We start from the raw sequence: 8927 nt of genomic DNA, 5'->3' as shown, positions 1-8927 counted from the left end.
GAAAAGGAAAAAGTACAGTGGAAAGACCACCTCCCACATCTTGTACATGCGTACAACTATACTCGACATGAGTCCACCGGCTACTCACCATTCTATCTCCTCTATGGACGACACCCGCATCTACCAGTTGATCTGCTGTTTGGATTGAAGGGGGAGAATGAAACATACTCACCTACAGGATATGCCAAGAAATGGGCCGAAAGAATGTCGGAAGCTTATCGGATTGCTAGTGAAAATAGCAAGAAGTCTAGTGCAAGAGGCAAAATAACATATGATAAAAAGGCAAAAGGAGTCATGCTTCAGCCAGGAGACAGAGTTCTGGTCAGAAACCTCAGTGAGCGGGGAGGACCTGGCAAGTTGAGATCATATTGGGAGAGGACTATTTATATAGTAAAAGAGCAGCTAGCAGATAGCCCAGTTTACGTAGTCCATCCTGAAGCTGGAGACCCAAAAAGAACCCGAACACTGCATCGCAATCTGCTGTTACTTGTAAATGACTTACCTGTTCAAGTCACTCCCCCCCTGGCAAAGCCTGCGATTGGAAAGACAACACGCAACAGATGAAGGATGGAAAGATCTGCAGATGGACAAAGACAAACAGACATGTGGGATAACTCTGACAGCGGTTCTGAGACTGATTGCTCGGGGTACTGGCTAAGAGCACCTGTTGAAAGGACTGTGAGAAGGAACCTGGACCATGAGCAACACCCTGAATCTCAGTCATACCAGACCAAAGAACCTATTAGAGTGACAACAAACACAAAAAATGGACATTCACCTGTGCAGACGATGGAAGACATACTGACTATGCCTGAGCATTCACCATCCGTCAGCATTGAACAATTCAAAGAGGAAACTGGGAGAGAATGCTCACACCTGCCATGTTCTCTGAGAGAGGAGATGGAAGAAATGCAAGTGGGTAGTGACAACCTATCTGAACCCAGAGGGTCTGGTGAGGAGTGTGAAACTCATTCGCAGTCTAACGTACAGGTTCAACCACCGGGAGATACTTGTACGGACATTAGAAGATCTACCCGTCACAGGAAGCCACGACAGTTTCTGACTTATGAATCACTGGGTAAACCCTCAGTGCAGTCACATGCGGCAGTTAATCTAGTTGGGGAACGCACAGCACCACAGTTACCTGCCACAACCATACCATCATACACTGTATTTCCATACCCACCATTGGCAATTGTGCCGCCCGTATGTATGTCACAGTCACCAATGTACTGCACCCCAATACCATACTCACCATACCAGTATCACGCATCACTGACCCCATCTGCATACACACCACCCCCACTGCTTGTTTCATAACTAGTTCTTGGACTGATAAGAGTTAATAAGAATTTAGACAAAAGTTAAAAATGTCATGATTTTGTGAATGTTGGGAGCCATTTTAGTTTTTGTCAGGGAGTGTGTGATACCCACTAATGTGTGATCACATTTATGTGAATTAATTTAAGTAATTTCACTTTCAATGTAAGTGATATTTCCATTTGGAAATGCCCTAAATAACTACAGTAATTGTAACAGGAAACTTGGTAACTACCCTGGGATATTTGTAGCGGACGCTTCATTTTTATACCAATAGGTGGCAGTGTGAGACCATGGTTTGGCCTGTTGTTAGCAGCCTGAAGCGCATGCTCCGCGCTGTTTTCTCATAATGGCGGAGTATTCAGGAAACGGCAAGCCACGTCTCCCTGTCTGATCATTTCTCTCCTGTTTACAGGTTCGTATCGTGCCCGAAATAGAATATAATAGCAATCACATCCATTATATAGCATAGACTAACCATTACGGTTGGAAAGTGAAAGCGTACAACATTGTGTAGTACAGTAAATTACACTTTTGTAAGTATTTGTTTACGGCTTTAGCAGCATGCTAAGGTTAGCATGTTAGTTTGGGTCGCACACCTCCTATGCTCTGTGATATTAGTGATCGGCTCCACCGTTATTCTGTATTGTTTTAGTATCTTGTTTCTGCCATAAAGTGTTTCCGTGAATTCAGTGCACATGTCGAGATGGTGCTGATTATACCATTCTTTCAAGCTAGTTGAGATTTATAGATTTGTCTTGTTGGAATTCATTTTGAACCAAGTCTTACAAGAAAATTGGTCATGTTTATAACATTGGAATGTGTTATGGAGAATGTGTGTGTGAGCTATGTTAAGAATAAGTAAATACACAGTTGTAATACTGTAAAAGTAATGAAAGGAGTGCATAATTGTGAATTTGAATAAAAATGGCGGAGTATTCAGGAAAGGCAAGCCACGTCTCCCTGTCTGATCATTTCTCTCCTGTTTACAGGACACATATATAGCTGTCTACAGGTGCTGCCACCCGGTACCTGTAACATGAAGCCTAGCCGAGAGTTATTACAGTTGAAGCCAAAATTATTAGCCATTAGGACTGCCACAAACGATTATTTTGATAGTCGACTAGTCACCGATTATTTATGCGATTAGTCGACTAATCAGATCATCATCCACTGGACATAAAACTACAGCTTATTGCACCAGCAGCATCTGCTCTTATATAACTATCATTAGCTTACAGCTTTAAGCTTTTAAGGTGCTAACTAAAAATAAAGACAAGATGATAGTTTATTCAATTTTAATGAAATTTGCAGATTGTTTCGGTAAAGTTTAATAAACTCCTTGCTATCTAAAATATAACAGGACACCGGAGTATATTCTCCAGCATCTCACACTTCTGATAATCAGCTGTCTGCTTGACGTTTATTCAGCTGTGTAAAAACTATAACTTTAATCTCAGCCAAACCGATTTACTCAGGAACAAATAAAATACTAAAAAAAAAAAAAGCCAAACAACAACATTTTTAATTTATCTAAGTGACTCATATATATTTAACCTGAGTCGCGAAAGACGGCGGTGGGTTTGAAAACAATTTGCCGGGAGTCCGGTGTTCTTACACAGCTACATTCTCGCCTGAAAATATGTTAAACGTTTATTTTGTGACCCAGAAAGAATAATAAGAGTAATATTAAAACTAACTAGCTGACCGCCATTGTTGGAAACTGAAGCTGGGCCGCGCTATGAATTCTGGGACACAGCTGCTTCTTCTTCTTCGGGGTTTAACGGCAGCTGGCATCCTTGTACATGCAGTGCTGCCATCTTCTGTTTCAGTCCGTTATTACACTCTTAAATCCTGCTACTTATTCCTGCGTCTTTTGCGATCTTACAAAGCTTCAAACGACACGTCGACTATTAAATCAGTCGTCGACGATTTTGATAGTGGACGTAATCGTGACTAGTCGAGAAATCGTGGCAGCCCTATTAGCCATCCATGAATTATGGAACATTTTCCTACACTTCTTCATAATTTTTGCAGGATTGATTAAACTTGATATAATCAAACATTCATCAGTGCTATTTAGTAGCTTTTGGTACATTTTGTTATATAAAATACACTTTTAGGTTTGCTTTATTTCAAATATAGTAAAAAATGGGGTGTTCAAAAATATTAGCCCCATGTGAATGTTTGCTTTTAAAACACACCTACCGTGATTAACCAATCAGCTTTGAACCACACCTGTGCAGTCAATTGGCTTCCTAACAACATTCATTTAGCATTAAAGACTCCAAGGAACAGGGCACTTGAACACATGAGAGGGACTACTGTTACTTACCATGCCAAAGACAAAGGAAGTCAGTCTGGAGCTCAGAAAGAAGATAGTAGAGCCTCATGATAAGGGGCAAGGCTATGCTGCCATTTCGAAGCAATTCACAGTGTCTAGAACTGCTGTACATTGCATCATTGGCAAGTACAAGTAGACAAATTGTATAAGAAACAAACCTGGCAATGGTCGTAAGTTCAAGAATTCAAGAACTCTGGAGAGGAAAATGGTCAAGAGATGTCATCAAGGAACCACGGACATCTGCCAAGATGATTGTTGCTGACCTGGCCTCTTCTGGAGTTGAAGTTTCAAGAAACACAGTTGTGAGCGCTCTTAACTGTGGTGGGCTTCAGAGGCATCGTCCCAGAAGAAGCCCCTTACTCAAAGAGTGGCAAATCGTAGCCCGACTGGGGTTTCCCCATGAACTTTTGAAATGTAAAGATGATTTTTGAAAGTCTGTACTTTGGTCTGATGAGACTAAACTGGAACTGTTTGGGCACATAGATATTGGTTATGTTTGGTAAAGAAAGGGAGAGGCCCTCAACCCTAGTAACACTGTTCCCACAGTTAAACATGGTGGTGGGAGCATCATGCTGTGGGGCTGTTTTGCAGCCTTGGGCACAGGGAGCCCTGTCCAGGTGCATGGCATCATGAAAAAAGAAAATTATGTTGACATTTTGAGTAAGAAGAAGCAGAAATCTGCTTGTAGTCTAGACTTAGGTTGTTGCTGAGTCTTCCAACAAGACAATGACCCAGAGCATACATCGAAACTAGTCCAACAGTTCCTCAAGGATACTAAAACCAAGATCCTGGAGTGGCACACACAAAGCGCAGACCTCAATAGTATTGAGAATCTGTGGCGAGTGATCAAAGTGAATGTCCATCCTCGAAAACTGTGTAATTAGGACCAGCTAGAACAATTTCCAATGGAGGAATGGGCCAAAATCCCTCAGGAGACCTGTGCCAGCCTAGTAAAGACCTATCCTAAGCAATTGTTGTCAGTTGTGGCTCAGAAAGGGTACGGTATTGACTATTAATGGCCATGGGGCTAATAATTTTGGATGGATCATTTTTGCCCTTTCTTGTTTCAACTTGGTGCATCAATAAATATCCTAATTAAACTTAGTGGACATTGTTACTTTGTTTTTTAAAGTGTATCTGTTTCCAAACACTTGTTGTTAATGGACATTTTCATATTGAAATCAAGAGTGTTGTCTAATTTCATAAGGAGGGCTAATAATTTTGGCCTCAACTTTATCTGCAGCAGTCTTCATTCTTGTACACTTCACCCATGCAACACTTATGCAAAGTGTTCCAGGAATTTCTTTGTAAAAAGTAAATAAAAAAATAAAAAAATAAATAACTTAAAAGTTTGAAAGCATAACACAATTTCTGAAGATCATCTTATACAGGATATGACACTTAATTAGTGATTTTTTAAAATAGTGAATCCACAACAATAAAAAGTGCTACGTAAGCTGTTATGTAAACTCTAACAATTATACATAACAATTAATCAATACATGGAGGTATTTCACTGTATGTTTAGAGATATTTCACCGTCCAGTTTCTATAGAGATCACAGGAAAAGGAAGTATTAATATCTAACCATACAGTGCTTTGAATTTCAAAGCATTTTACAGAAAATCAGTAAGGAGTTGCTGAGTTATTTCAACCAAAGTGAGCAGCTATCAGCTCATCTTTCTTCAGTTGTTAGGTAACTGAACAAAGAGGTTCGAGTTATCTGAGCTTGCTGTGAACCCTGTGAAACAAAATTACTCAAAGCGCCATAAAAATGCAGTGAATTTTACTTTTTTCCTCTCTTCAGGGTATTTTCCTATTTGCTTGCCACTGTGATAGCTGTTGTCAGCAACAAATAGGACTCTAAGCTACAAAAGAAACAGGGTAGTTTCATTAACTTTTTTTAATTTATTTTTTATTTTTTGCAGCTAAAGCTCCAATTAAGCCGCATCTGCCAGTTTTTAAGGGGGATTCAAATGACGTCGTGCCTCATTGCCTGCAGATATAATGCCATTTAACTGGCTTTATTCTTTTGTGAGGTGATATAGCCACACAGTTGCCCCACAGTTCCTGCTAGAAATATTTCACTGAAAGTTGCAGAAAACTCTCAAGGTTTTTGAGGAACTGAAAGGAAGGTGGATAGACTTTTCAGTCAGCATTATTCATGTATATTTCAATTCTGCCTCAGTCTATAGGAGCATTCTTAGCACAGTCTAGTACTGCAGTTCAGACTAATTAAGCAGTCATTAAGATAACAAGCCAATATACTGAGATTAATGAGAAAATGGTTTTAACAATGCTGCTGAGTAGCTAGGGGATGCAACTGGAGGGGGACGCTCTTCATTTTTAGCCACATTGTGAAGATTTATGTATATTTTGAGATGATTGCAGGACCTTTGCTGACCGTGACGAAACAGTAGAGTAGACTGTACATGAGCACAACAGGGATGAAATACTGTATGGGTTTCACACTATTTCACGGTCTGACTAGAGAAAATTAGAATTACTGACCCATGTCTTTAACAGCATACAAACAATTTTACATTTGATTTGTCATTGTAGAGAAGCGTGATAAAAATTCATCAGTAAAATGAGTCACGTACTGGTGGAAAAGTAGGTTTTTAAAATGTATTTCTTTAGTTGTTGAAAAATGACATTTAACACAGAACATTTTGCCATTTTTATTGTACCAGTAGCTATTACAGACTCTTATAGATTAAAGAGGGATGAGATGCAGTGATGTATTAACTGTAATTAACTGGACATGCTTCATGCACACAATAGAGTGGCCTCACAACACATTCAATAGTAGTCAACAGTGATATGGGGAACACAGAGAAGAACAAGTGTGTGTACAAAATATGAGTAATTCAGGCAGGGAGAATATCCAAGTTAAGACTCTGAGCCAGGGAAAATCAATATTCCCAAGGAGGGTCAAGAGATTAGTGAAGGGCCACTGACACAGTCCTGGGAAAACACCTTTAAATGATTAAGAAAATGAGAGAGAAGTTGCAAAAGTAAACAAAAACAGAAGCGATAAACAGAAGTCTTGCCAAGCTGAAGTTCCCCTGACAATGAAAGACATGCTGAGGGTGGTGATCCAGTCCTGGGTTTTGATAACTGTGTTCTATTTTGTTGTAAGCTACAGTGTTGTGAAAAAATATTTGCCTCCTATCCTGATTTCTGTCATTTCTTTTGGCATAGTTTTCACTGTATGGAATAAAAAGCCGCTTCTAAATCTTTTTGACTGCAGCACACCACATTGAGAGCCATTATCCACAAATAGAGAAAACAGAACAGTATAGTTGTCGGCCTACCAAAATTACTCCAAGAGTGCACTGACAACTCATCCGGGAGGTCACAAAAGAACCCAGAACAACATCTAAAGAGCATCTAAGGAATTTGCCTCAGTTAAGGTCAGCTGAGTTAAAACTGCAACTGTATGGGAAATCCAGGGCAATGCTGTAAATGCTGTCTAAATTGCAACAAAATTAGATTTACATTCAAGACCACAAGAAATAGTTTGGAATTTTGGGTGAATGTTTTACAAAATAGGGTGCTTAGGTTGGGCTAATCCTTGTATTGGGGTTAAATAACTTAATCTTGACTCTGATTGAACACAACATGTAAACTATAATAGTTTTTATAAATTTTGCATACATAATATGCAATAACGCATATTACATTAAGATAATCGCGGCACAAGTATTGGTATCTTTGAAATCACTGTTGAACAGCTTTGACTGGTTCTCAGAACTGAATACTATGCTCGTCAAAATCAAGTTATGAGCATTTAAGTGTTGGGCAGGAAGGGAAAATGCACACACTTACTTAGATGCACACAAACAACCTTTAACAAATCCAACAATCCCCGCCAAACAAGCAGCCATAATAGGACAGGATAGGAGGATTAGAGGGACAATCCTGAAAAGGCTTTTTAAATGGCACCCATGGGGCTGGCCAAGTGAGAGTCACAAAAGGATTATAGGAGTCTACTAGATTTGTCTAAAATGGATGACTTGCATGGAGGTTTACAATGACACTGTTAACACAAGCCTGTGGTTTTCTTTTATTGTGTCTGAGTATTTCTGTTAGATTTAAATGTCACCAAGTAAGCCAGTGCCTGAAAGCTTTGATTTTAATTTTACAGATTTAAATAATGACTTAAACTGCAAAACTGAAAAGTCAAATTAAGCTATTTTAAATAGTTAACTATCATTACTAATGCTAAAATTTATGTTTATTTGCCATTAAATAGTGTGAGAAAAATATTGTAGGAGTAAGATAACGACATGTGTTTATGTATACTGCTAGTTGGTCGATGTGAAAGCACAGATACCTGTACTCCTCCACTGCCAAGACCCTGTGTTAATCATGCAGCTGCTCTCTTTTTTCTTCACAATCTCTGTGGTTTTAGCTCCATTTAGAAGCAGCTGATATCCTCCAGATGATTCCCTTTTTACTATCATGTCATCATCACGCTCCATTTAGGCCAACACAGAGAAAATGAGGAGGAACTTCTTGTACATGCACTTAATAAGAATAATGTACTTCAATAATATACCTCATAATTGTTATTGACTGTTCACTGTCAATCCACACACTGCTGATTTGCACACCTTTTTTAATCTTAATTTTTAATTTTAATTTTATGCTTGATTTTTAATTTTAGTTGTATTCTTGTATCTGGTTGGGAATAGCACAGCAATAAGCATTTCACTGCATGTCGTACTGTGTGTGATCATGAAAAGTCCCCTGTGGAGCTCAGACACTCAGCCCGTCACAGTGTCATAGTCCCCCTGTCTCTGAGGTAGTCAATAAACCATTGATTCGTTAATTTCATTTTGGAAAGTGTATTGTATCATGGCTAATAAGAGATAATAACACTTAGATTCTCGTGACATGGGCAATTAGGAATTTATAAAAAACTTAATAAATATCACTAGAAACTTTATAGTACAATACACACATAGGTGCACACACTTAATTATTCACCAGAGAAAATATTTTGCTACAGTATTTGTCACATTAGTTTCAGATTACTCCATAAATGGCCGTAAAAGTATTGTCACATAATTGTTACTTAGCAATACAAACCTACAGTCTACAGTCCCCCACAAAACACATACCCATCCTCACGAGGACACAGATGTGGTCTTTCTTTCTTTATATATAAACACAATGTTGAAAACAAAAAGCAAAAAGGAAAACCATCCCAAAGAGACTTTGCCCACACAGATTCAACTATAGAAATATAAACAGG

The sequence above is a fragment of the Haplochromis burtoni genome, unplaced genomic scaffold (genome assembly GCF_018398535.1).
Source record: "Haplochromis burtoni strain Fernald_Lab_line unplaced genomic scaffold, NCSU_Asbu1 Contig_327, whole genome shotgun sequence".
In the NCBI taxonomy this organism is placed as follows: Eukaryota; Metazoa; Chordata; class Actinopteri; order Cichliformes; family Cichlidae; genus Haplochromis; species Haplochromis burtoni.
The sequence above is the reverse complement of the archived record's forward strand: the minus strand, read 5'-3'. Positions refer to the sequence as shown.